The sequence below is a fragment of the Panthera uncia genome (genome assembly GCF_023721935.1).
Source record: "Panthera uncia isolate 11264 chromosome A1 unlocalized genomic scaffold, Puncia_PCG_1.0 HiC_scaffold_17, whole genome shotgun sequence".
NCBI lineage: Eukaryota > Metazoa > Chordata > Mammalia > Carnivora > Felidae > Panthera > Panthera uncia.
The window spans coordinates 127484340-127511166 of record NW_026057577.1 but is presented as its reverse complement, the minus strand read 5'-3'; the positions used below and the strand labels follow the sequence as shown (position 1 = coordinate 127511166).

The window sequence follows — 26827 nt, the reverse complement described above, 5'->3', positions numbered from 1 at the left end:
CAGGGCACTTGGGAGGCTCAGTTACTTCAGTGTCTGACTCTTGGTTTTGGCTCTGGTCATGATTTCATGGTTTGTGGGTTCAAGCCCTGCATAGGACTCGATACTGACAGCCTGGAGCCTGCTTGGGATTCTCTCCGCCTCTCTCTCACTGACCCTCCTCAGCTCGCTCTCTCTCTCTCTCTCTCTCTCTTTCTCACTCAAAATAAATAATAAGTAAACTTAAAAAAAAAATAATTTGAAGTGGCCATATACAACTGCCCATTTGGACTCCTTTTCTGAGAATTAGGGCCAAAATTTGGGGGCCTAGGTATTAGCTACAGAAGACTGTTGTCTCCATGCTTCTTAAAAAGATTACTTAAAAAGGCTTTAGGGGTGCCTGGGTGGCTCAGTTGGTTAAGCATCCAACTTGGCTCAGGTCATGATCTCACGGTTGGTGGATTCGAGCCCCACGTCAGGCTCTGTGCTGACAACTCAGAACCTGGAACCTGCTTTCGATTCTGTGTCTCCCTCTCTCTTTGCCCCTCCCCCACCTGCATACTCGCACACACTGTCTCTCAAAAATAAACAAACATTAAAAAAAAATAAATAAAGCCTTGAGTATCAAAATGCTGGCCTCTCATGTGTTAATGACTATGATTTAGACCTCATAGGAATGGGACAGAGAAGAGTTGTGATGGGGAAAGACAAGGCCAGCAATAAAGGAGATAGTGCAGGTCAAGCACTCTGGGGATAGGCGGTCGGGTGTTTTCGGGACCTGGTGTGCATCTGCATGTGTCTGTGCAGAGCTCGAGGTCACATGCTTTCTACCACTGACATAAGACACCTTTGAGAATGAGAACATTTCAGAATTTTTCTAAAGACCAGTTGTACACACTGAGAAAGGCTGTCAGCTCTCTGAGAGTAAGGACTGTTCCAGCTCGTTCATCACCACATCCCCAGCAACTACCCACCAATTTTATTATTTGTTACTATTTGGTGGATAATTAAGTAAAATGAAGAGAGAGAGGGGAGCTTGGGAAGACCTCACACTGGTGCTGACCAGCCATTCCCTCAGGGCCCACACGGGGTCCTGTGGCTGCTGCATGGCTTGTGGGGACACCTAGTGCTTGGTGGAGTAACATCTTCTTTGGATGCTTAAAGCATAAAAATAGTGAAGCATAAAAATAGTTTATTGGATAGGGGCACCTGCGTGACTCAGTCGGTTGAGCATTTGACTCTTGATTTCAGCTCTGGTCATGATCCCAGGGTTATGGAACTGAGCCCCATGTTGGGCTCTGCACTGAGTGTGGAGCCTAATTGGGATTCTCTCTTGCAATCTCTTTCTGTCTCTCTCTGCCCCTCTTTCTCGCTCATGCTCGCTCGCTCTCTCTCAAAAATAATAAAATAAGGGTGCCTGGGTGGCTCAATCATTTGAAGATTTGACTCTTGATTTTGGCTCAGGTCATGATCTCAAGCCCTGTTGCTGGATTCATCCTGCTTGGGATTTTCTCTCTGCCCCTCCCCTGCTTGTGTGTGCCCTCTCTCTTGCTCTCAAATAAAGTTTACACTAAAAAAATAATAATAAAATAAAAAAAATTTAAAGACAATAATAATAATTTATTTGATAAAAGAATTTAAGTATATCAGGCACCCCAAGGAGTCCATGGGAGATCAAGACAAGAGAAGAGGAGTCTGGGTGGACTGTGGGATGACAGCCAGGGTCTTTCACAGGGATGATCTAGGGGACACCAGTCTGGCCTAGCACCCGTGGCCCTGCCACATACCCCTGGATGTCCTCTTGCTGCTTCTGGCCTCTCAGTGCTGCCCACCTGCTGAGAGCTAGCTAAACTACTCATCTGTGCATCCTTCCTGAAGATCCACAGCCCAGGGTGAGAACACCCATACCTCTGCTGGCTTGTGACCTTGGTCCTGGCTGTCCTCACTATAGGCTGGTGGGAGGTGGGGCACTGCTTTCCACATGGGGGAGTCACTTCTTCCAAGTCAGTGGAGCACGACTGCCAGGCTGGGTGGCTGAGGAAAAGACACAGCGTCCCCCAGGAGCAAGAGTTAGAAGGACCCTCAATTCAATGAGTAATCCAGTTAATTAAGCAAATATAAAGAAAGGGGGGAAAAGCACCACCGAGTATGTACATCTTAGAATTTTATTTCATATCAAGTCAGTGTCATCAAGAGCCAACACATTGCAATGTATTAAGAATATGTTAATGGTGGTTCCCAGAGGCTAACAGCTTATTGGCTGATGGGACACTCAGCACACACTTGAGGACAAGTCTCAAAGGGGAAGAGAATGCTCAAGGTGGTTTTGCTATCAGTTGAATCCAGCTGGAACATCAGAGCGAGTGTGTGTAGGCTGTGATTCACCGCCTAGGAGGTCAGCTCTGACTCGGCTCCTCCCCTTCCCACGCCGCTACCAGCTGCACTGGGCTGTTGTCCTGTGGGCCCCGCGTCAGAAGGAGTCAGCTGGGCCCTGTCAGCCCAACCTCATGCCTATAAAGTGCTCCAGCTCCTGAGGTGAATTCACTCTTGTTTTTATTACTCTGTTAATTCCAGCTCCTGTCTGTCCGTCTAACTCATTCCACGTGTCTGGTCCCTTCTGCACACAGCAGTTACTGTGCAGGCCAGGGGCTCGTCAGTTTTGTGAGTCTTTTTTTTTTTTTCATTTTTTCTTTTTAACATTTATTTATTTTTGAGAGACAGAGAGAGACAGAGCATGAGCAGGGGAGGGGCAGAGAGAGGGGGAGACACAGAATCCAAAGCAAGCTCCAGGCTCTGAGCTGTCAGCACAGAGCCCAACGCAGGGCTTGCACTTGGGAACCACGAGATCATGACCTGAGCCGAGGTCGGACACTTAACCGACTGAGTCACCCAGGTGCCCCAGTTTTGTGAGTCTTGTCCGTCATTCTGCTGGCAGCTCTGTCCAGGAGCCCTTTGAGTTCTCAGGTGCCTTTCAAGAGGTGCCTCTTCTGCTCCTGACCACATTGGATTCTAAACTTTTTGAGGACCTAGACCTTGACCCGTTTGTATTTTTTTAAATTTTTTTAACATTTATTTATTATTGAGAGACAGAGAGACACAGAGCATGAGCAGGGGAGGGACAGAGAGAGAGGGAGACACAGAATCTGAAGCAGGCTCCAGGCTCTGAGCTGTCAGCACAGAGCCCGACGTGGGCTTGAATTCACAAACTGAGATCACGACCTGAGCTGAAGTCGGTCGCTTAACCAACTGAGCCACCCAGGTGTTCCCACCCGCTTGTATTTTTTAAAATTTATTTTTATTGAAGTATAAGTGACATACAATATATATATTAATTTCAGGTGTACAGCATAGTGATTTAGTATTTGAACATATTGTGAAAGGGTCACCACAATGAGACTAGTTAGCATCCCTCACCAGATACAGTTACAATTTTTTTTCTTGTGATTTTTTTGTTGTTGTTCAAAAAGGTGATTTTATTAAAGCGTGGAAACAGGACCCATGGGCAGGAAGATCTGCCCCAGGACCTTGAGGAGAGACTGATTATATACTCAGGAGTTGGAGAACTTTTTAAGATTTACTCTTAGCTTTCAAATATGCAATAGAGTGTTATTAACTAGAGTCACTGTGCTGTGCATTATGTCCCCATGACTTCCTTATTTAATAACTGGAAGTTTGTACCTTTTGACTCCTTTCACCTATTTCACCTACCCCCAAATCCCCTACTTCTGGCAACCACCAGTCTGTTCTATGTATGTATGCATTTTTTTTTCATTTGTTTGTTCTTAGATTCCACATATAAGAGTGATCATATGGAATTTCTCTTTCTCTGTCTGACTTATTTCATTTCATTTAGCATAATGCCCTCAGGGTCCATCTGTGTTCTTGCAAATGGCAGAATTTCATTCCTTTTTTTTTTTTTCATGTTTATTTATTTTGAGAAAGAGTGTGTGCACGTGAGCAGGGAAGGGGCAGAGAGAGAAGGAGAGAAAGAATCCTAAGCAGGCTCTGCTCTGTCAGTGCAGGACCCAATGCAGGGCTCAGGTTCTGAAAGGCCTGAGTACTATTTCGTTGTATATACACACCACATTTACTTTACCCATTCATCCCATTGATGGACATTTAGATTGTTTCCATATCATGGCTATTGTAAATAATGCTGCAGTGAAGATGCAGGTGTATGTATCTTTTCAGTTACTGTTTTTATTTTCTTTGGATGAATATCCAGAATTGGAATTGTTGGATCTTATGATACTTCTATTTTAAATTTTTTGAGAAACTTTTATACTGTTTTTCAGAGTGGGTGCACCGACTTACATTTCTACCGACAGTGCACAAGGATTCTCTTTTCTTCACACCCTCTCTAATGCTTGTTATTTCTTGTCTTTTTGGAAAAAGCCATTCTGACAGGTGTGAGATGTTATCTCATTGTGGCTTTGCATTGTATGTCTCTGAGGGGGTGCTTGGCTGGCTCACTCAGTAGAGCATGCTACTTTAATCTCAGGGTCATGAGTTCAAGTGCCATGTTGGGTATGGAGCCTACCTTAAAATATATATATATATTATAGATATAGATATAGATATAGATATAGATATAGATCTGGTGACTAGTGATGTTGAGCATCTTTTAATGTATCTGTGTCTTTGGAAAAATGTCTTTTTAGATTTGCCCATTTCTTAATTGGATTTTTAAAAATAGCTTTAAAATTTTTATTTTTTTGGTATTAAGTTCTATGAGTTCTTTATATATTTTTGATATTAACTCCTTATCAGATGTATGATTTGCAGATATTTTCTCTCATCCAGTAAGTTGTCTTTTCATTTTGTTGCTGGTTTCCTTCGACGTGCAGAAGCTTTTTAGCTTGATGTAGTCCTACTTGTTTGTCTTTGCTTTTGGTGTCAAATCCAAAAAATCATTACCAATACCAAGGTCAAGTTGCTTACTGCTTATATTTCCTTCTTGGATGGTTTCAGGTCTTATATTCAGGTCTTTAATCTATTTTGAATTAATTTTTGTGTGTGGTATGAGATAGTAGCCCAGTTTCAATCTTTTCAGTGTTGCTGTCCATTTTCTCAACAGCATTTATCGAAGAGACTATCTTTTCCCTGTTGTATATTCTTGGCTCCTTTGTCATGAATTAATTGACCATATATGTGTGGGTTTATTTCTGGGTTCTCTGTTCTGTTCCACTGATCTATTTGTCTGTTCTTATGCCAGTACCACACTGCTTTGATTGTTATACGTTTGTAATATAGTTTGAAATCAGGGAGTGTTATTCCTCCAGCTTTGTTCTCCTTTCTCAAGATTGCTTTGGCTATTCAGACTAGCCAAAGTACTTAGAGTACTTAGTAGTTAGAGTTGTTTGTTCTATATCTGTGAAAAATACCATTGGAATTTTTTTAAGTTTATTTATTTATTTTGAGAGAAAGCATGAATGGGGAGGAGCAGAGAGAGAGGGAGAGAGAGATTCCCAACCATGCTCCATGCTCATTGTGGATACTGATGCAGGGCTCTGTCTCACTACCAAGAGATCATGACCTGAGCCAAAATCAAGAGTCAGATGCTTAATCACCTGAGCCACTTAGGTGCCCTGCCATTGGAATTTTGATAGAGATTTATTGAATTTGTAGATTGCTTGGGTAGTATGGACATCTTATCAATATTGATTCTTCCAATCCATGAGCACAGAACGTCTTTTCTTTTTTTATGTATTTTATTTTTTTTATTTTAGAGAGAGCACACAAGTCAGGGAGAAGGGCAGAGGGAGGGAGGGAAGGAGAGAAAGAGAGAGAGAGAGAGAGAGAGAGAGAGAAAGAGAGAGAATTCCAAGAGAGAGAATCCCAAGCAGACTCTACACTCAGTGCAGAGCCCAACATGGGGCTCGATCCCATGACTCTGGGAACATGACCTGAGCCAAAATCAAGAGTTGGATGCTCAACCGACTGAGCCACCCAGGCACCCACATCTTTTCCTTTATTTGTGTCTTCTTCAGTTTATTTCATCAATGTCAAATACTTTTCAGTGTACAAGTCTTTCACCTCCTTGATTAAATATATTCCTTGATATTTTATTCTTTTGATGCAATTGTAAATGGGATTATTTTTCAAATTTCTTTTTCTGATAGTTTGTTACTAGTAGATAGAATACAACAGATTTCTGCGTATTGATTTTGTATCCTGCAGCTTTACTCAATTCATTTACTAATTCTGACAGTCTTTATTTAGGGCTTTATATGTATAGTATCATGTCATCTGCAAATAGTTGACAGTTTTACTTTTTTTTTTTTTTTATTTAGCCAATTTGGATACCTTTTATTTCTTTTTCTTGCCTGATTGCTATGGCTAGGGACTCTAATACTGTGTTTAATAAAAGTGGTATCAGAGAGCATCCTTGTCTTGTTTCTGATCTAAGAGGAAACACTTATAGATTTCACCATTAAAACATTGATGTTAGCTGCAGGCTTGCTATTTATGGCTTTTATTATGTTGAGGCACATTCCCTCTATATACACTTTGTTGAGAGTTTTTATCATAAATCGTTGTTAAATTTTGTCAAATGTTTTTTTCTGCATCTATTGAGATGATCATATGTGATTTTTACCCTTTATTTTGTTAATATAGTCTGTCACCTTGATTGATTTGTGGATGTAGAATCACCCTTGCATTCCTGGAATAAATCCCACTTGATCCCACTTGATGATTCTTTTAATGTATTGTTGAATTTTGTCTGCTAATATTTTGGTGAGGATTTTTGCATCTATATTCACCAAGGATATTGGCCTATAATTTTCTTCTCTTGTAGTGTCTGCCTGGTTTTAGTATCAGGATAATGCTTGCCTGGTAAAATAAGTTTGGAAGTGTTCCCTCCTCTTCTGTTTTTTAGAAGAGTTCAAGAAGGATTGGTATTAATTCTTCTTTGAATGTTTGATAGAATTCGCCAGTGAAGCTATTTGGTCGCGGACTTATGTCTATGGGGAGTTTTAAAATTAGTGATTCAATCTCCTTACTAATAATTGGTCTGTTTAGATTTTCTATTTCATCATGATTCAGTCTCAAAAGATTGCATGTTTCTAGGAATTTATGTTTCTTCTAGGTTGTCCAATTTGTTGCATATCATTTTTCCTAGTGATCTCTTATCTATTTCTCTGGTATCAGTGGTAATGCCTCCTCTCTGTTTTGCTTATCCTTTCAAAGAACCAGCTGTTGATTTCATTAATCCTTTGTATTGTTTGTTTAGTCTCTATTTCATTAATTTCTGCTCATTATCTGTTTTATTTTCTTCCCTTTACTACTTTGGGCTTCATTTGTTCTTCTATTTCTAGTTCCTTGAGGTGAAAAGTTAGGTTATTTGAGATTTTTCTTGTTTTTTGAGGTAGGCATTTATTGCTATGAACTTCCCTCTTAAAATTCCTTTACCTGCATCCCATAAGTTTTGGTGTGTTGCATTTCCATTATCATTAGTCTTGAGGGTTTTTTTCTTTTTTTAAATTTTGCTTTTGATTTCTTATTGACCCATTCGTTGTTTAGTGACATGTTAGTCTCCCCTTATTTTCCAGTGAATTTTCAATTTTCTTTTTGTAATTGATTTCTAGTTTCATACCATTTGGTCAGAAAAGATGCTTGCTATGATTTCAGTCTTAAAATTTTTTAAGGCTGTTTTCTGGCCTATGTGTTATCTCTACTGGAGAATGTTCCACTTATACTTGAGAAGAATGCGTTTGTGTTATTTTTGGATGGAATGTTATGTGTATATCTGTTAAGTCATCTGGTATAATGTGTTATTTAAAACTGATGTTTTCTTACTGATTTTCTATCTGGATAATTTATCCATTGATGTAAATGAGGTGTTAAAGTCCCCTACTATTATTGTATTATTGTCTATTTCTCCCATTAGGTCTATTAATATTTGCTTTATATAGTTAGGTGCCTCTATGTTGTGTGCATAAATATTACTAATGTTGTATCTCTTGTTTGACCTCTGTATCAATATATAATTCCCTTCTTTGTCTCTTATTTCAGTTGTTTTAAAGTCTGTTTTATCTGATATGAATATAGTTACCCCAGCTTTCTTTTGGTTTCCATTTGCATGGAATATCTTTTTCCATCCTTCACTATTAGACTGTATATGTCCTTATATCTGAAGTAAATTTCCTATAGGCAACATATCATGGGTCTTATTTTTTTCTCCACTCAGACAGTCTGTATCTTTTGGAGAATTTAGTACATTTAAATTTAAGGCAGTTATTGATAGGTATGTACTAATTACCATTTTGTTCATTGTTTTTTGGCCATTTTGTAGCTCCTGTGTTTCTTCTTTTCTTACTCTCTTCCTTTTAGGTTTGATGACTTTTCTTAGTGATATGCTTATTAGATTCTTTTCTCATTGTTTTTGTTTATCTACTGTAGGGTTTTGCTTGTTGGTCACCATAAAGCTTACACATAGTCTATTTTAAGTTGGTAGCAACTTAAGTTTGAATACATTCTTTTTTTTTAATGTTTATTTATTTATTTTGAGAGAGAGAGGCAGAGAGGGAGGGAAGGAGGGAGAGAGAGAGAGAGGGAGAGAGAGAGAGAGAGAGAGAGAGAGAGAGAGAGAGAGAGAGAATCCCAAGCAGGCTTCATGCTGTCAGCACAGAGTCTGATGTGGATCTTAATCTCATGAACCGTGAGATCATGACCTTAGCCAAAATCAAGAGTCAGATGCTTAACCAGCTGAGCCACCCAGGCACCCCTTAAGTTTGAACACATTCTAAAGCTCTATATCTTTACTCTCCCCCTCACATGTTTTATAGTTTTGATATTACATTTTTCATATTTTTATAATCATTGTAGTTACAGCTATTTTTAATACTTTTGTCTTTTAACCTTCATACCAGATTTATGAGTGATTAACCCACTACCTTTATTATATATTTACCTTTATCAGTGAGATTTACACTTTCATATGTGTTTTTGTTACTAATTGGCACCTTTTCTTTTCAGCTTAAAGAAATCCCTTTAGGGGCACATGGGTGGCTCAGTTGGTTAAGGGTCTGACTTTAGCTCAGGTCATGATCTCGTGATTCATGGGTCTGAGCCCTGCATCAGGCTCTGTGCTGACAGCTCAGAGCCTGGAGCCTGCTTCAGATTCTGTGTCTCCCTCTCTCTCTGCCCCTCCCTGCTCACACTCTGTCTCTTTTTCTTTTTTTTTTTTTTTCTTTTTTTTTTTTAAATTTTTTTTTTCAACGTTTTTTATTTATATTTATTTTTGGGACAGAGAGAGACAGAGCATGAACGGGGGAGGGGCAGAGAGAGAGGGAGACACAGAATCGGAAACAGGCTCCAGGCTCCGAGCCATCAGCCCAGAGCCTGACGCGGGGCTCAAACTCACGGACCGTGAGATCGTGACCTGGCTGAAGTCGGACGCTTAACCGACTGCGCCACCCAGGCGCCCCAAGTGAGTGAATAAACATTAAAACAAAATCAGGAAAAAAAAAAAGAAATCCCTTTAGCATTTCTTATAAGGCTGGTTTAGTGACGATGAACTCCTGTAGCTTTTGTTTGTCTGGAAGACTATCTCTTTGTCAGATAGAGTATTATTGGTTGGGTTTTTGTTTTTTTTGTTTTGTTTTGTTTTGTTTTGTTTTTTTATTCCAGCACTTTGAATATATCATGCCCCTCCCTTCTGGCCTGCAGAGTTTCTGCTGAAAATCCTGTTGTCTTATCTGGTTCACATATATGTAACAAATTGTTTTTCTCTTGCTGATTTTAAGAATCTCTCCTTGTCTTGGGATGCCTGGTGGCTCAGTCAGTTAAGCATCTGACTTCAGCTCAAGTCATGATATCATGGTTTGTGGATTTGAGCCCTGCATCAGGCTCTGTGCTGACAGCGCAGAGCCTGTTTGGGATTCTCTTGATCTCCCCCTCTCTCTGTCCCTCCCTGACTCATGCTTTCTCTCTCTCAAAAATAAATAATAAACTTAAAAAAAAAAAAAGAATCTCTCCTTGTCTTTAACTTTTGACATTTTAACTATAATGTGTATTGAGTCTCTTTGGGTTCATCTTATTTGAAACTCTCTGGATCTGTTTATCGTTTTTTTCCAAGGTTAGGGAAGTTTTCAGCCATTATTTCTTCAAATAAGTTTTCTGCCCCTTTCTCTATCTTTTCGTTTTCTGAGACTTCTATAATGTGAATGTCAGTTCACTTGATATTGTCCAATAAGTCCCTTAAGGTATCTTCATGTTTTTTCATTACTTTTTTTTTTTTTTTTTTTTTTTTTTTTTTGCTGCTCTGATTGTGTGAGTTCTTCTGCCCTGTCTTCAAGTTTACTGATATTTTCCTCTGCTTCATCTAGTCTATCAAACCCCTGTAGTGTATTTTTTAGTTTAGTTGTTGTATCCTTCAGTTTTATGACTTCTTTTTCAAACTTTTAAATATTTTCTTTGTTGAAGTTCTCACTGTATTCATTCATTCTTCTGAGTTTGATGAACATCTTTGTGACCATTATTTTGAACTCTTTATCAGGTAAGTTATTTATCTCTGTTTCATTAAGGGTTTTTGTTTTGTTTTGTTTTGTTTTAGCAGCAGGCAAAAGTTTATTAGAATATAAGGTTAGAAAAGAAGAATAGTAGGAAAGCTCTCTTTACAGAGAGGGTATATTAAAAAATGAATGCCCCTCATTAAGGTTTTTTCTCTGAGGTTTTATCTTATTCTTTCATTTGTAACATATTCCTCTTCTTCATTTTGCTTGACTCTTTGTGTTGGTTTCTATGCATGAGATGAAACAACTATTTCTCTGAGTCTTAAAAGGTTGGCTTTGTGTAAGAAATGAACCTTATTATTCAACCCTGCCCTAACTCTTGGTTGTCCATCAAACCTTTGTGAGCATCCAAGTAGCCTAGTTTGTTTTTCATAGTTCCCAATATTTGAAATTGTGCCAAGACCAGTCAGTGTCCCAAAGTGGATTTCAGTCAGCACCTACATTCAGGCTGATTAGAAGCCAGATCATCAGACAATAACTTTTAAAAAATGCAAATATGTATGGTCCCATAAGACTGCAAGTGTAAGTCCCAGAGCAGGTGACCTGAAAGTACCTCTGTGCAGCAGTCACAAAACTGTGGCTCTAGGTGAGTGTACAGTGTTTTTTTTTTGTTTGTTTGTTTGTTTGTTTTTGTGAAATGCTGGGGAGCTACAGCGATTCAGAGGGAGAGCACATAGATGGTGGACAGTCCCTGAGAATACCTCTGTCATCTCTAATGTGTGTGAAACCTGAAGCCTGTCCTTAAGACCAAAACTCTAGGACTAGCAAGTAGACCTCTTTCACAGAAAGGCTGGGAGTGTATTTCAGTCTGCTGTCTGTGCAGTGCTCTGGAGTGGTTGGCCACCCAGAGTGGTCTCACCAATTGTCAGTTCCCTGGGTCCCAGGAACACAAGCCCCTCTGGCTGCAAAAGTCAGGCAATCAGGGAGCCCCTGGGTGGCAGCCACAAAAACCGGATCCCCAGATGTAAAACTTGGGTCATCAGACATAGGTAGAACCTCCTCTCTGGGAGATACTGGTGCTCTGAAGTACAACAGAGGACCAGTGCATAGACAGCACTTGCCAAAAAAAGGAAAAAGAAGAAAAGGAGAAAAAAAGAAGAAAAAGGAAAAAGGGCAGGGAAGAGGTGTGTGTGGACAAGATGGCACCTGCTGGCTTTGGCAAGACAGGGAGAGTGTGGAGGATGGTGTCCACCAGCCTCTGTTCCTAGAGAGGATCCCAGCAAGCTCCCTGCCCCTCAGACCAACACTTTACAATTATGAAATGAGTTCTTTCACACAAAGTCTAGGAGCTTTTCAAAGGGCTGCTTTTACACAGAACCTGGGATGGGTGAGTCTGTGCACTAGCTTGTAAGGAGCCATGCCTCAGATCACCACAGCCCTATGGGTCTTGTAAACATGAGCCCCATTGGACTTAAAAGCTAGATGTTTGTGGGCTTCTCTCTCAGGTGCTGGTCTTAAAAGTTTGGGTGACTAATGTGGGTCACAAACCCTTTCCTCCCCAGCTCTTTTGAGTTCACTCCCAGTTGTGGGTTACTGCCCTGGGGGTGGGGTTTACGGCAAGATCATGTTTTATCCTTTCCTACCTGTTTTTTTGTGATTTGCCTGATGTGAAGGAGTTGTCAGTCTGCTAGTTTTTAGGGTTTCCCCCCTGCCAGGAAATTGTTCCATATATAGCCATAGACTTGGTGCGTCTGTGGGAAGAGATGAGTTCAGGATCTTCTGTCACTATCTCGAACCAGAACCTACAACTTGTTCGTATTTTATATCTTCTCTGAGCCTGACACTTAGCAAGAGCTCAACAAATTTTGTTCAATGAACAGTTCAAAGCACTTGGAAGACTACCTGCCTTAAGCCATGCTCAGCCACCCCAGGAAGAGCAGCACCTGAAAGTCTTCTCAGGAGAGATGGAGTTGGAGTCAGGCAACCCTTTCAGCCCAGGGAGGTGCTACGTGAGGGGAAGCCCCAGAGCTCCGCAGATGTGTGGAGCCAGGAAACTGACTGTGGAGGAGAGGGCCCGGGCTCTGGCCTGGGGGTGCCGCATGCGTTGGGGTTAGCTTTGGTGTGCTTGCACAGCCCCTGGGCTGGAGAAGTCTAAAAGGGGAGGAGGAACATGATGGCAGGGTGATGGGCAGTGGAGGATTTACTTTCCTCACACGTGGACCCTGGAATGGTCTCCTGATACAATCCCGTGATCAGTTGTCATCTTGAAGTAGGAGGGGACCTTAGGGACCTTAAATCCTCTAATTATGAGTTTTCCAAAATGTGTGACTTGGATAAATCTTCCTCTCTCCCTCCTTCCCTCTTTTCCCTTCTTTCTTCCACCTACTTTCCTTTCTTCCTCCCTCCCTCTTTCCCTTCCCCCACTCCCTTCCTCTCTTCTCTTAACATACCCCCCATCTTCTTACCCCAGGTGGGTAAAGGTGTCCATTTTAGAATCTACCCATCTCCTCCTGAAGTATGGAAAGCATATGGCATCTGCCTTAAAAGAAAAATGGTAGAGTAATAAAATGTCGGAGAAAGAATTCTGCTCTTCCCAATAGCCTCCCACCTCTCCCGCCCTGTGTGTTCCCTTGTTACAGTATGTTCCTGGTCTTGCTTGACTGTGTTCCCCATTCCTTCCTCCTCCTCCTCCTCGTCCTCCTCCTCCTCCTTCACAAGCTCTCTCCCTCTCTGAGCCATTAGCTTTGCTCCAACTCTAATTCTAACTGTATTAGCAAGACTCTTTCAACCCACGAGCACTGAGCCCCCATACCAGCACTTCTAATCATCAGCCCCCACCTCTCTTTGTCTGTGCCCACCCACTCCCCCACCTTCTTACTCTATCATTTCCATCATTATTCTGTTGTTATTTCTAGGTGCCTGGGAGGGAACAGTGTAAGCTAACTGCTTTAAAATCAGTGTGTATTGAGACCACCCTACTCATAACCACAGTGTTTTTTAAAAGGATGCATTTGAACAGCTGTTACTGCATGCACATCAGGCTCTTTCAGGAGGCTTCAGGGTGAACCAAGCTTCCTACTATGAAATAAAAAGATCAGGTCTTTATCCTTCACCCAAAACTTTTAGTTTAGCCTGATTGGCTGGCCTTCTTGTCCAAGTCAAACATGTGGTCCATGGGATGTTGTTGAGAACATCTTTAAAAAGTTTGGGGGGGGGGTTGGTGGGGAATGAGTATGGTTTTGGGAAAACATAGTTAAACAAACCTAAAGTCTCTGTACCAGGGACTTCTCAGAAGTATTAATGGATTAAGTTTGATGAAGACAGGGACTGTGTCTTTATTGCTCATTCCAATACCTAAAAATAAAAGATGATTAAAAAATGAATAAATGCATTATAAATTTCCAAGAAAGGATATGGTTTATGGTGTTTTTTAGTCTCAGGATTCTACATTTGCAGAACTCCCAGAAGAAGCTTGAGGGCATCCTGCTTTAGGGGAGGCAGGCAAGAGGAATGGGGGTAGAGTAGGTTTTGGCATCTCCTTTAAGAAGCCAACCAAAAGTGGAGGAGGATTGCCCTTAATGGATAAGGTAGCCATTGGGTTGGTGGCCCTTGTGTTGAACTCAGGTACAAATGCATTAAAACATACTTACTGAGGGGCGCCTGGGTGGCTCAGTTGGTTAAGTGTCGAACTTCGGCCTGGTCATGATCTAGCTGTTCCCAAGTTCGCGCCCCACGTCACACTCTGTGCTGACAGCTCAGAGCCTGGAGCCTGTTTCAGTATCTGTATCTCCTTCTCTTTCTCTGTCCCTCCCCCACTCATGCTCTGTCTGTCTCTCTCTCAAAAATAAATACACATTAAAAAATGTTTTGAAAATTAAAAAAAAAAAACTTATTTACTGAGCATTTGGAATATACTCAGCATGATTCTTAGGAAATGTACAGACAACATGCTAGGTGCTTGAACAACAGTAAACCAAACTCGGTTCCTGGCGTGAAGCAACTTCAGGAGCTTCCTTGAAACAAGCCTAGAGGAATAATCAAAGAATAGTACAAGACAATGGGGCGCCTGGGTGGCGCAGTCGGTTAAGCGTCCGACTTCAGCCAGGTCACGATCTCGCGGTCTGTGAGTTCGAGCCCCGCGTCAGGCTCTGGGCTGATGGCTCGGAGCCTGGAGCCTGTTTCCGATTCTGTGTCTCCCTCTCTCTCTGCCCCTCCCCCGTTCATGCTCTGTCTCTCTCTGTCCCAAAAATAAATAAAAAAAAAAAAAGAATAGTACAAGACAGTATATAATTGTGAGGTCAGAAGTACAATGCCAATAGTAAATGCTATGAACAGTTTAAAAAGTGGGAAAATGGACATACCTGGGGTTATCATGAAGACATTTGGGAGAAAGTGGGAGTAGAGATGGATGTCAAGGAATGGGATGGGTATGGACTATAGAACAAAAGAATAGAAACATCCCAAGGGATCCCATGGGATCTTTGTTTTGTACACTCATGTATCCTAAGCACTTAGTCCCCAGCACACAGTATCTGCAATATTGTTTGAATGAATGACAGAGTAGAACAGGGAGGGGGGGTACTTCAGAAGCCAACAGTAGAGCATGAACTCTGGGGTAGGACTGTGTCTACTCCACTGGTAGGGCAAGCAATAGTGGAGAGGGGGAATATGGTAGGGTGCTGCTGTTTAGGAGCTATAGGGTAGTAAGGTGGGGCCAACTTAAAGAGAGTCCTGAATACCAGGATGGAAAATTGAAATGTGATATAGGTTCTTAATTTAGGGAGATAAGATGGGGTAGCAACCACAAGGAAAGGCAATCAAAATGGAAAAATGACAGTAGCAGCAGTGTTTTAGTCTAGGATATGAGCTTGGCCACTACCTACCAGATTAGGGAAGAGAAAGAAAAAAAATATATCTAAGAGATGATCCAAAGCAAAGAATAAAGTTTGGGAGATAAAGTAGAAGAAAGTAAAGACATCACCAAGAGTTTGAATAATTAGGAGAATGTTGGTATCCTTGGAGAAAAGGAGGAGGCGTTTCTAAAATTTCAGATTTTGGTGTAGTCTTAGACATGTTAGGTTGGAAGATATGGCAGAGCACCCCACTAGAGATGGCATAAAAATAGCTGGAAATATTATTTTGAAATTTGCATTAGAAGTCGCAGTGAGAAAAACAAGAGAGCTAAGGGCTCAAGACTGCTCCTCGTGCATTCCCCCACCTGATCACCACATAGGGACAGTTTGTTGCACGGGAGGGATGCTGGGGTCCATAGCTCTGAGAAGGCTAGAGGGCTAAGTTTGTGGACAAGTTGGAATTTATAATGGATAGTTGATGCAAACCTTAAAGAATCAGGGGTAAAAGCCAAAGAGACCTTATAGCACCTTTCTGAATCGGAGTCTCTGGGAGTTTGGATATCTAGATTAAAAACAGGCATCTGATGGGATTCTATGTACACAATGCCTTGAAGACCTTTCTTTTTGCTGACCAAATCTCATGCCAGTCAGTTAAATATTATAAGAAAAAATTCTACTTAAATATTAACAGTCCACTAGTTTATGCATACTGGCTTAATATGCAGTTTCTTACTTTCCAGAGGTGGTTGAAATTAGTTAACTCATTCAAAATTATCAACAGATAACTGAGAAGTTCTGAGCAGTTATGTTGAGACATCGTGGCTAATTAATATTCAGACAGAGCTTCCAGAAAGCTGTCGTGCAACTTGATTGTTTTTAACTTTTAAAGTCATGAGCAGAATTATAAAATAGACTGTATATATATTTTAAAGACCAGATTGCTTCAGCAGCAGTAATGTTAGGCTGAAGTGATGACCACATTCTCTGGTTGTACATTGGGATGAGACATGGGTGGAAAACCCTAATGGGAGTGTACTGAGGCCAGGACCAGACTGGGAACCTAACATTTGGAAATCACTGGCACCACGTCCAGACTAGATCGAGCACAGGCCACACGCAAAAGTCAGAAGTGAACAGCAGCAGACACAAAGACAAAGGCAGGGTGCAGGCGGTAGGGCAGGCATATAACTGACCAAGACTAATTCTTTGGTGTGTGCATGTGGTAAAATACATGAAGCATAAAATTACCATTTGAATCCATTGTAAAGTGTACAATTCGGCAGCATTAAGTACACTCACAATGTTGTGCAACTGTTACCACTATCTAATTCCAGGGTTTTTTCATCATCCCCCAAAGAAACTCCATACCCATTGAGCAGTCCTTCCCTGTTTTCCCTCCTTCTAACTCTTGGCAACCACTAATTTCCTCTCTGTCTCTATGGATTTGCCTGTTCTGGATATTTCATATCAGTGGAATCACAATACACGTGTGGCCTTTTGTAACTGACTTCTTTTCACTTTGCATTATGGTTTTGGAATTCATATGTGTTGTAGTAGGTATCGGTAGTACGTCATTCATTTTTATGGTTGGGTAATATTCCACTGTATGGATATACTGATTTTGTTTATTCATTCATTGGTTGGTAGACATTCAGATTGTTTCCACCTGTTGGCTATTGTGAACAGTGCTGCTGTGAACGTTTGTGTGCAAGTTCTGTTTACACACATGTTTTCATTTCTTTGGAGTTATATACCTAGGATGGGAATTACTGAATCATATGTTAATTCTGTGTATAACTTCTTGAGGAATTGCCAAACTTTTCCACAGCAGCTGTACCATTTTACATACCCCACCCCCCACCCCCACCAGCAAAGTGCACATGAGTCTGTGTCTTTACATCCTCACCAACATTTGTTTGACCATGACTCTTTCTTGTTGTAAGAGTTTCACAGCCACGTGCTTCTTCGAGGGCCAGGGGCTGACCCCAGTGCACCGACCTCTAGTCGTTTTCAAGACCCAGCTCTCTGTGATGGCGGTCTGAAACAACCACCATGGTGATGGATGGAGAGAATGTGCCTCAGCCAGACGCTTCCTGTTCGGTGTCCCCAGCTCAGCTCACTACCTCAGCACTTACACAGTATCTGCCTTCCTGCTCAGTCATCCCCCCTGATGCCAGAATAGGCCTTTCCCTCCCTTTAGTGGGACTATTCAACACTTGAACCAGTTCACAGTTGTGCTTCAACTTCGATGGAAGCCATGTGCCCTGGTGATTGTTGAGTACAGCTGCCTGAGTGCAATCACTGGCCACAAATCAAAGCTCGTTAGATGGATGCAGTAAATCATATAAGGACTAGGGATGGAGGAGATTTTAAATGGAGTGCTGAAGTCAAGAGATAATCCAGCCTTCTATCTCTAGTGTCTTTCCCACTTGGAGTGTTCCTTTCAGCTGTTTAAACTTGACCTGACGTTTATAGGCATTTTCCAGCCACCTCTCCTGCCCCCTTCTCCCCCCCCCCCCCCCCCACACACTTCCCCCTCAGCAGTGAGCAAACTTGGAATAATTTTACTTGAAATCAAGGTGGACCTCAGTAAAGCGGGTAATTAAGAATGTGATTTTATAGGGAGTTATGAGAAATCAGAAATGTCTCTTTCATTTGAATAAGAGTTATTGGTTTGGGAGGGCAGTGACTGAGACATCATTATCCGTATTCTTGGAAGCTGAGGGGCTCTGAGAATAGCCATCAGTCACTCTTAGTCTGAAGGTGAAACTTGCCAGTGTCAGCATGACTCCGACTCTTGCCGGCAGGGCACCTCCATGCCAGGGGCTGCAGCCCCAGGTGGCCCACTGCCATCGGGCTGTCAGGCTCTTCCTAAGGAAAGCTTTCCCCAGTCTTTCTGGCTAGTCCCTGGTGTGCCACATGCTGTCTGCTTCAGCCACAGAGCTCTGCCCTGACCAGCTGTGCAGTTTCTTTTTCTTTTTTAAAGGTTATTTGTTTTGAGGGGCACCTGGGTGGCTCAGTTGGTTAAGCTTCTGACTCTTGGTTTCGGCTCAGGTCACGATCTCAGAGTTTTGTGAGTTCGAGCCCCGTGTTAGGCTCTGCACTGGCAGCGAGGAGCCTACTTGGGATCCTCTCTCTCCCTCTCTCTCTGCACCTCCCCCACTCACACTGTCTCTCTCAAAATAAATAAACTTTTAAAAAAAAGAGAGAGATTGTTTTGAGAGGGAAAGAGAGTGCTAGTTTGCACTAGGGGGTGGGGGTAGGGAGGGGCAGAGAGAGGGGGAGAGGGAGAATCCCAAGCAGGCTCCATGCTGTCAGCACAGAGCCTGATGTGGGGCTCTATCTCACAAACTGTGTGATCGTGACCTCAGCTGAAATCAAGACGCTCAACTGACTGAACCGCCCAGGTGCCCCCAGCTGTGCAGTTTCTCACATGGAGCAGACCGAAAAGAAAGAAATTCAACAACCTGAACAACAACCGCCACCTACGTACGACAAAGAATGAATGACGTTCACAAGCTGAAGAGAAGGAACCACTTTGGCAGGTTTTCATTTGCAGGTTGATGACATGTATTCCTAAATGTAATTTGACAGGAGGAACGTGGAAACTTTGAGGAGACTGGGTGGGAGTGACAGCAACAAGATAGAGGAACAGGACGTCCTAGACCCTCCTGTCCCCCACAGAGGCATCAACTCGACAAGTTGTGTGTGGACCAAATCCCTTTGTGAGAAGTCCAGAAACCAGTTACCCAGGCGAGTGTGAAACCAGCCACATTGAAGCCAGCCGTCTCAGTCACAAGTGGGTAACTGCATGCAGTCAGTCTTCAAGGACTTTGAAAATAAACGAGTCAGCCCTCTGATGATAAAATAAAAGATCAGTGAGTAGTGGGCTCCAGCAGAGACCTCACGTGGAAGAAGGGGTACGAAAAAGAGAAGTGTTAGGGAGGGAGCTACAGGATTCCAGGGCAAGGCACCTCACCTGTCCGTCCGTGGCCTCAACACTCCTGCTCATGGTGGCCGGAGCAACAGCGTCCTTGGAGGGAGCCCCCCGCCCTGCTCCTCGACAGAAGATATTCTTCCCTCTCCTGAAACAGCAGCAGCCGCACTTTCCTCTGGTTTGGAGCTTCAACCTTCAACCTTACTTATGCCTAAGAGCTAAAATTGGGAAGGACTATTTATTGCTTTAAGTGAAAGATTTCGAAGGCAGTAATTTAAGTTAATAATAAAGATAAAAAACAGTTTCCTGCCCACCACTGCTCTCTCTTTGTCCTCTTCCTCCTTGCCCTATTCTCTGAAAAATGCAGTTGGAGAAAATATGACCCTGGGGAACAGTGGATGTGAGAAAGCTGTGTAGCCTGGGCTGAAAAGCAATTAGCTGTCCCTGAGCAGTCTCCGAGCAAGCAGAGGCGTGTCCCTGAGGCAGGAAGACATCACCATGATTTAGTTCTGTGTTGCTTGGTTTGCTGATAGCGTGCTGTGTGTACTGAGGCCCCATAAGAAATGGCTGGCAGAAACTGAGGCCACCACTTTACCCAGCTGGACTGTATCTTTGTAGTGACCCAAGGGTCAGTGAGTACTAAAGAGAAGGCCTAGGCAAGCTGTAGCTCTGAATATGTATTCAGCCATGAGCTGTTGCTCAGGTTTCAAAACGGCAAATTAAGATTGGGCATTCCTTGGGGCACCTGGGTGACTCAGTCGGTTAAGCACCTGGCTTTGGCTGAGGGCATGATCTTGCAGTTCTTGAGTTCGAGCCCCGCATCGGGTTCTGTGCTGACAGCCTACTTCGGATTCTATGTCTCCTTCTCTCTGTGTCCCTCCCCTGCTTGTTCTCTCTCTCTCTCTCTCTCTTAAACATAAATAAACATTAAAAAATTTTTTTAAAAGATTGGGTACTTCTTTATGTTAAAAAAAACAAAACAAAACCAAAGTTCCTTTCTAGTACTGTCACCCATGATACGAACTCAGATGTCCACATCGGAAAAGTGCTAATAAGTAAATATAAAAATGAGTTTGATGGTCAAATAAATTTTAAAAGTGCCTGGGTGGTTCAGTTGGTTAAGAATCCAACTTTGGCTCAGGTCATGATCTCACAGTTTGTGGGTTTGAGCCCCGTGTGGGGCTCTGTGCTGACAGCTCAGAGTTAATTTATTAACTTAAATTACCGCCTTTGAAATCTTTCACTTAAAGCGATAAATAGTCCTTCCCAATTTTAGCTCTTAGGCATAAGTAAGGTTGAAGGTTGAAGCTCCAAACCAGAGGAAAGTGCGGCTGCTGCTGTTTCGGGAGAGGGAAGAATATCTTCTGTCGAGGAGCAGTGCTGACAGCTGCTATGGATTCTGTGTCTCCCTCTCTCTGCCCCTCCCCTGCTCATGCTCGCTCTCTCTCTCTCTCTCTCTCTCTGTCTCAAAAATAAATAAACATTAAAAAAAAGAAATAAATTTTAAAAAGTGCTGTTTTAAGCCTTAAACAGGTTTTGACAGAACAGGACCTCTCAGAGACTTCAATAAGAATGATGAGTTTGAGAGGAGTTTGTAATAGACAGCCGTTCTCACATGTGTCTGCTAATGGAAACTCTTTCCAAGGGTGGCTCTTGGCCATGTTATTTGGTGGAACACCAGCTGCTCCTATACCTGTCCCTTAGTTCAAAGGTGTCCACTGTCTCTGGCGGTCTTCCATGCTAGATGATTCAATACCCTGCATTCATTCCTCTTTCACTTATGGTGTTTCTAAGAAACTGACCCATTTTGACCATGTTTCATGTAAGACCTATCTGTCAACTTGAAGTAAGAGGACTATTTAAAGGTCTCAGACCTCACTGCAATTTTGATGATGGGGAAAGGGAGGCCCACGGATGGCGACGCTGTGAATGGCAGCACCACCGGCCAGTCGGTGTAGCTGTGCAGTGTGGCAGTGTCTGATGGCCAGCTCAGTGTCCCCAGCCCCTTACTTTTCTATACAGAACCTCACTTGAGCCCAAGGACGTGGTTCCTGGCTTGTTCCCTGGCTTGTTCTTTTTTAATGTTTATTTATTTTTGAGAGAGAGACAGAGCGTGAACAGGGGAGGGGCAGAGAGAGAGGGAGACACAGAATCCAAAGCAGGCTCCAGACTCCGAGCTGTCAACACAGAGCCTGACACGGGGCTTGAACTCATGAACTGAGAGATCATGACCTGAGCCTAAGTCGGACGTTTAACCGGCCGAGCCTCCCAGCCTCCCTCCCGCTTCTGGCTTGTTCTTAATCCGTACTTCTTGGGAGCATTTATCCAGGTCCTTTATGCCAACTATTGTTTAGCCATTTCCACTTTATCCAATTTTGAATAGAGAGATTCCTTGCCAAATATTTTTGATAACATATTTGAAGACAAAATAATAAATTGGAACAGCTTCATTCCTACAAGCCTACCTTTCCACCTGTGGGATCAGTGCTTCCTTCCAGAGTTGTCACCACATCTAGAGGCTTGGCCCAGCCAATGGCAAGAGGGTAGGTAGAACCAACTGCATGAACCCAGGACCTGAAGTTTGGTCTTGGTCCACCAGGAGAGGTAGGCAGGGTTTCATATCAAAGGGGTTTGGCAACAGCCTGCCTTGGTTCAGGCAAACAGTTGGCACCAGAGTCCCCAAAGCTGGTGGAACTCAACCAAGGGTAGGCTGGTGGGCCACTTGCAATGTGCAGCCACCAATGTGAGAGACGAGGTGGTACTCCAGATTCTAAGGTGGGAACTAACGAGAGAGGTGAGGCTTTGGTGGTTAGAGCTGAGGGCATGATCGGGACTGAAGCAGGGATGAGGACTGACGCTGGGTCTAAGGGTATGCTGCTGGGCCGCCTGGGTGGCTCAGTCAGTTAAGCGTCTGACTTCGGCTCAGGTCACGATCTCACGGCTCATGAGTTCGAGCCCCACGTCGGGCTCTGTGCTGACAGCTCAGAGCCTGGAGCCTGTTTCAGATTCTGTGTCTCCCTCTCTCTCTGACCCTCCCCCGTTCATGCTCTGTCTCTCTCTGTCTCAAAAGTAAATAAACGTTAAAAAAAAAAAATTTAAGGGTATGCTGCTGAGCAGCCCTCCAGGTGGCTCCTGCTGAAGGGAACAACCGCACTGAAGGTTGTTGGTGGCGCTGAATGGAGACAAGGTGGGGGGGGGGGTGCTGCAGGGAATCACGTGAGCTGACATGGAGAGAGGAGAAGCAGAGGCTGCAAACCAGTAGCGTTCTCTGCTTTCTGTGTCCTAACACCTGTAATCCTGAGCCTGGTCTTCAGTCTCAGGAAATCTCTAAAGGTGGGGACAGTGCCTGTTTTGTCTGCCTTTGTATTTCCTGGACACAGTGCTACCCCAGAGGTGCACAGTAGCTACTTTGAATGAATGAATGAATGAATGAATGAATGAATGAATTGGAACTCTTGAACAGTAGTGGGGATGGAATGAAGTCTGCACCAGAGCTGATTGATGCTCAGGATGCTGAGGGCTTATGCAGCTGGTGGGGGCCCCTCTCACACAATGATTTTCTAGACTTCTCTGGCTGCTGTGGCTGGTGTTTGAGTCAGTGCTGACCACACAGCTTGGATGTGGCATGAAGCTGAACTAACCTGGATAGAAACAAACACAGTTGGACCCTAGGGCTGCAGGTCTGTTTCTATTTTGAACAATTTATTCAGTAAACGTTTAGCGGCCTCTGTTTCACAGAGGATAAAAGAGAAGCTTTGGATCAGAATCCCAGGGCTAGAGTTTGGGCCAGCAATGATATTTCTAAAGTCACCAAGCAAATGTCTCCAACTACCAATTGTAATTTGGAGTTTCGATGTCAAAAAAGGACAGTGGGTCAAACATCAAAAAGTGCACAGCCTGCAAGGTAATAATAGCAGGGGAAAATCAATATCAACTTAATTTTGAGTAATAGACCTAAGTTTTGACCCAAGCTGGGTGCTTGGGTTTTATTTTGATATTTTAAAACCCTGTTGGATTCCGATTCACGGAAGTCAATTAATTTTTATTTTATTTATTTTTTTAATGTTTACAATTTATTTTCAGAGAGACAAAGAGAGTGCAAGCAGGGGGAGGGGCAGAGAGAGAGGGAGAGACGGAGAATCCCAAGCAGGCTCATGTGAGGTCAGTGTGCAGAGCCTGACACAGGGCTGGAACCCATGGAACCATGAGATCATGACTTGAGCTGAAATCAAGAGTCAGAGGCTCAACCGACTGAGCCACTCAGGTGCCCCAAAGTCAATTAATTTTTAATGCAAAATGCAGAGTTCGAATGTGCCCGAGTGGGTTTTGGAGTGTGGCAGTGTTCCAGGCCACAGCCAGAGTCCACAGTCTCAGGACAAGGGTGATGAGGAACTTTGTAGTCACTTAGCCCATCAATAATATCTTGATATTTGTTGATGAAAAATTTCAGACTAAGTGCTAATGGCTTTCAAGGAGCCAGATCTGGATTTTGTTGTGTGGTTTTGTGTGTGTTTGTGTGTGTGTGTGTGTGTGTGTGTGTGTGCGTGCTCAGTGAGTCTCTTATGAGCCCCCTCGCCCCCGTGAAATCTTTGTAATTCATCCGTCCTCGTTGGCCATTTCACCAAGACTTATGTGTTCTGGCAGGCTGATGTGGACTCTTCTTTTCCAAAAGATGAAAAGCATGTCACTGAAAATATTAGTCAGGCTCAAGGAAAAGCTTTGTGAGTTCTGCATAATCACAAAGAGAAAGTAGGTCACATTTGGAGCCTGTTGTGTTTGTGGAAGAAAAAGAAAAGAGATTGAAGAAGAAAGTGTCAGATAATTTAGTTTTATCACAGCTTCTTAAGCTGAACTGACTGTGTCAGAGGCTCCGGGTCGGACACCGTCCCCGCACGCTTGGGTCTCCCACAGGTTTGCTGAACCCCCCCCACCCCCGCTCAGTGAGCCACGGGGCCAGCGGGGAGCCGACGCGGCCAATGGCTGGAGGAATCCCTTGTGTGTGCCTCAGAGGGTTTCATCTGCAACTGCACCGCGGGCATTTGGATTGGAAGAGAGTATTTTGGGGGGTTCTCTGGGGTGGGGGGATTCACCCTGAGTGGCTGCAGTCTCCAGTGACCCTAGGGCATTCCCACTTCCCAGTTCACTGGCTGCTGTTGGCTGTCAGGGGGGCTTAGGAATTGTAAACAGGACTAGAACAGTGCACAGGCCCAGAGGGGACACCAGCTTCTTTGGTCTTTAGGCCTGTGGGATTTTTTTGGACCAGGTCAGATTCCTTGAAAGAGGTGCTAATAGCGGTGGCCACCCCAGAACAGCCCGATATAAACTGAGCCCAGTGGCTTGGAGAGCTCTACACACTTGCAATCAGAGGGATGCTCTATGTGCTAAGTACTCAAACAGGGTGATTTCTGTGCTGCAGCTCCAGTGTCCATAGATTCTCAATGTTAGAAAAGAAGTCAAGTATGCTGTGGATAGTCTCAGCATCCGTTGTCTTGTCTTCTGTTTTTTCAGTTGTTTTTAAATTTTTTTTAAGTTTATTTATTTATTTTGAGAGAGGGAGAGGGAGAGGCAGACACACACACACACACACACACACACAGAGAGAGAGAGAGAGGGAGAGAGAGAGAGAGAGAGAGGAAGAATGAATCCCAAGCAGGATCCACACTGACAGTGCAGAGCCTGTTGCGGGGCTCGAACCCACAAACAGCAAGATCATGACCTGAGCCGAAATCAAGAGTCGGACGCTTAACCGATTGAGCCACCCAGGTGCTCCTATGGTTTCCATTTTTTAAGTGCACTTCATATTTTGCAGGAGTTGCAGTCTTGAAAATTTGCATGGGTTTTGTTTTCTGTTCTGTAAAGAAGAGTGTAGGGTCGAATCATTAGAAAAACTTGCTGTTAAAGGAAGCACCACAGTGATGCAGTTTGTAAAGGGAAGGATTCTTTAGCTGTGCAAATAAGCATGACTTAATGGAACTGCTTGGGGGTAAGCTTTGAAGCTAATATGTTTGCTGTTCATAAATTGGGAAAGTCTGGGACAATAGATGGAGCTCTGCCACCCCGTGTTTGACAAAAGAGGAAATAGAGAGTGATAGAGAGATGTCTGTGACTAGTTTGATATTCATGTGACTATCTGGAACTCTTGGGGGGATCTCAGTCTCTGTGTGGATGCCACAACGTATTTCGGTGTTTATCTTGTGTGTTAGCTGTCTTGTCATCAGCATCTTTAGTAACATTGAGTCAGAGAAGACTTTACGTGGGGCACTGAGTTTATTATAGTCTGTTACATCCCAGGTTGACGGGGATGTTCTGGCAGTTCCCAGGACCACCAAAGTTGATGTAGATTTGTGTCGTATGGAGAGGCAGAGGATACAGAGGTAAGACAGGGTCTGGCAGGTCTGCTGTTGGATTGGCCAGGGTCCATGGACAGGAAATCCAAGTCAACAAGAAGGCGAGGGCAGGCAGGGAAGCCAGGTTCAAAATTGAAAACTATTAGATCATTTCCTCACCAGCAAGAGTAGGGCTATGGTAGACCATAAAGACAGGAGTGTGTCCTGAGGCCAAGGTCAACTGTCTGCCAAGTCAAAGGATGGTTGAAGCAAGAGCAGATGAGTAGAATAGAAAGTCCTGGCTCCTCCGGTCACTTCTGCCTCCCTGAGCCTCAGTTTCAACCTCTTAACATGGTTCAATTAGGTGAGTAACTTTCCAAACTTACTATTTTTAAGCACTGGAACCCTTTCTTGAAACAAGATTTTGGTAAGAAAGCCCAATGTGTAAATCAAATAAAGGTGGGTCTGCTCCAGGTGCCACTGAGGGGACGAGCAGGATTGGGCACCAGAGCCCGAACTACTCAGCTCCTGTCTTGTGTATCAAGGTGGTTCCTGGACCTGCCTGGAATAGCATTAAAAGATACTGGATTGGATAAGATTTTAAAATCCCTTGTAGCTCAGAAAGTTGGTCAACAGAACTTTGGAAGCAGTGCTGCCTTTTTGCTAAAGCTGCTCATGGTTTCCTGGGCACTATTGCCTGGAGGGCCGTCCCTCCTGTTTTCAGAAGGGTCCCATCTGCACAGGGTCAGGCCTCTGTGTCACTGGCCAACCAGAAGTTTCTGCAGGCCAGCTGAGTAACCAGAGCCAAGAGGCTCTGTGTAGACCAGAGCCAGACTGTGGTATGGACATACATTGTCCACTGCCTGCTTGAGGAGATCCCATGGAGTGTGACACAGCCCTTCCTATCCCAGCCGTTTTCTTCCTGTGAGGCAGAGGAATTTGGAGGCAATAGGTGGGTCCCACAGTCTGTGGGATTAGGAGGTGAAACAGGTCAAAAAGTGATACCAGCAATAAAGCCATCATTCAGCTCACACTCAACATCTCTCGTACAGGGAGTGTATGGGAAGTAGGAAAGAACACGGTAGAATCTTACCTTCCTGCAGAGACCATAAACTGGTTCTGAAAACAAGTCCAACTGGGGTTAGTATCCCCTTTTCCGTTAATTGACAAGGTTGTCTTGGACTTCTTTAATTGTGAGAAAGTGGGAGCTCATTTCATTCAAACTATATGGTCTAAAACTTAGGGTCTTGTGAAGTATTCAGTACAGTTGAGAGATAA

The 26827-nt window shown here is 43.4% G+C and overlaps 1 protein-coding gene across 1 annotated transcript in view; it reads left to right on the top strand.

Annotated features, from left to right (window-relative positions):
* The window catches only part of PDZD2 (PDZ domain containing 2), a 363661-nt gene that overhangs the window by 87866 nt on the left and 248968 nt on the right, over window positions 1-26827 (top strand). The window lies entirely within an intron of this gene.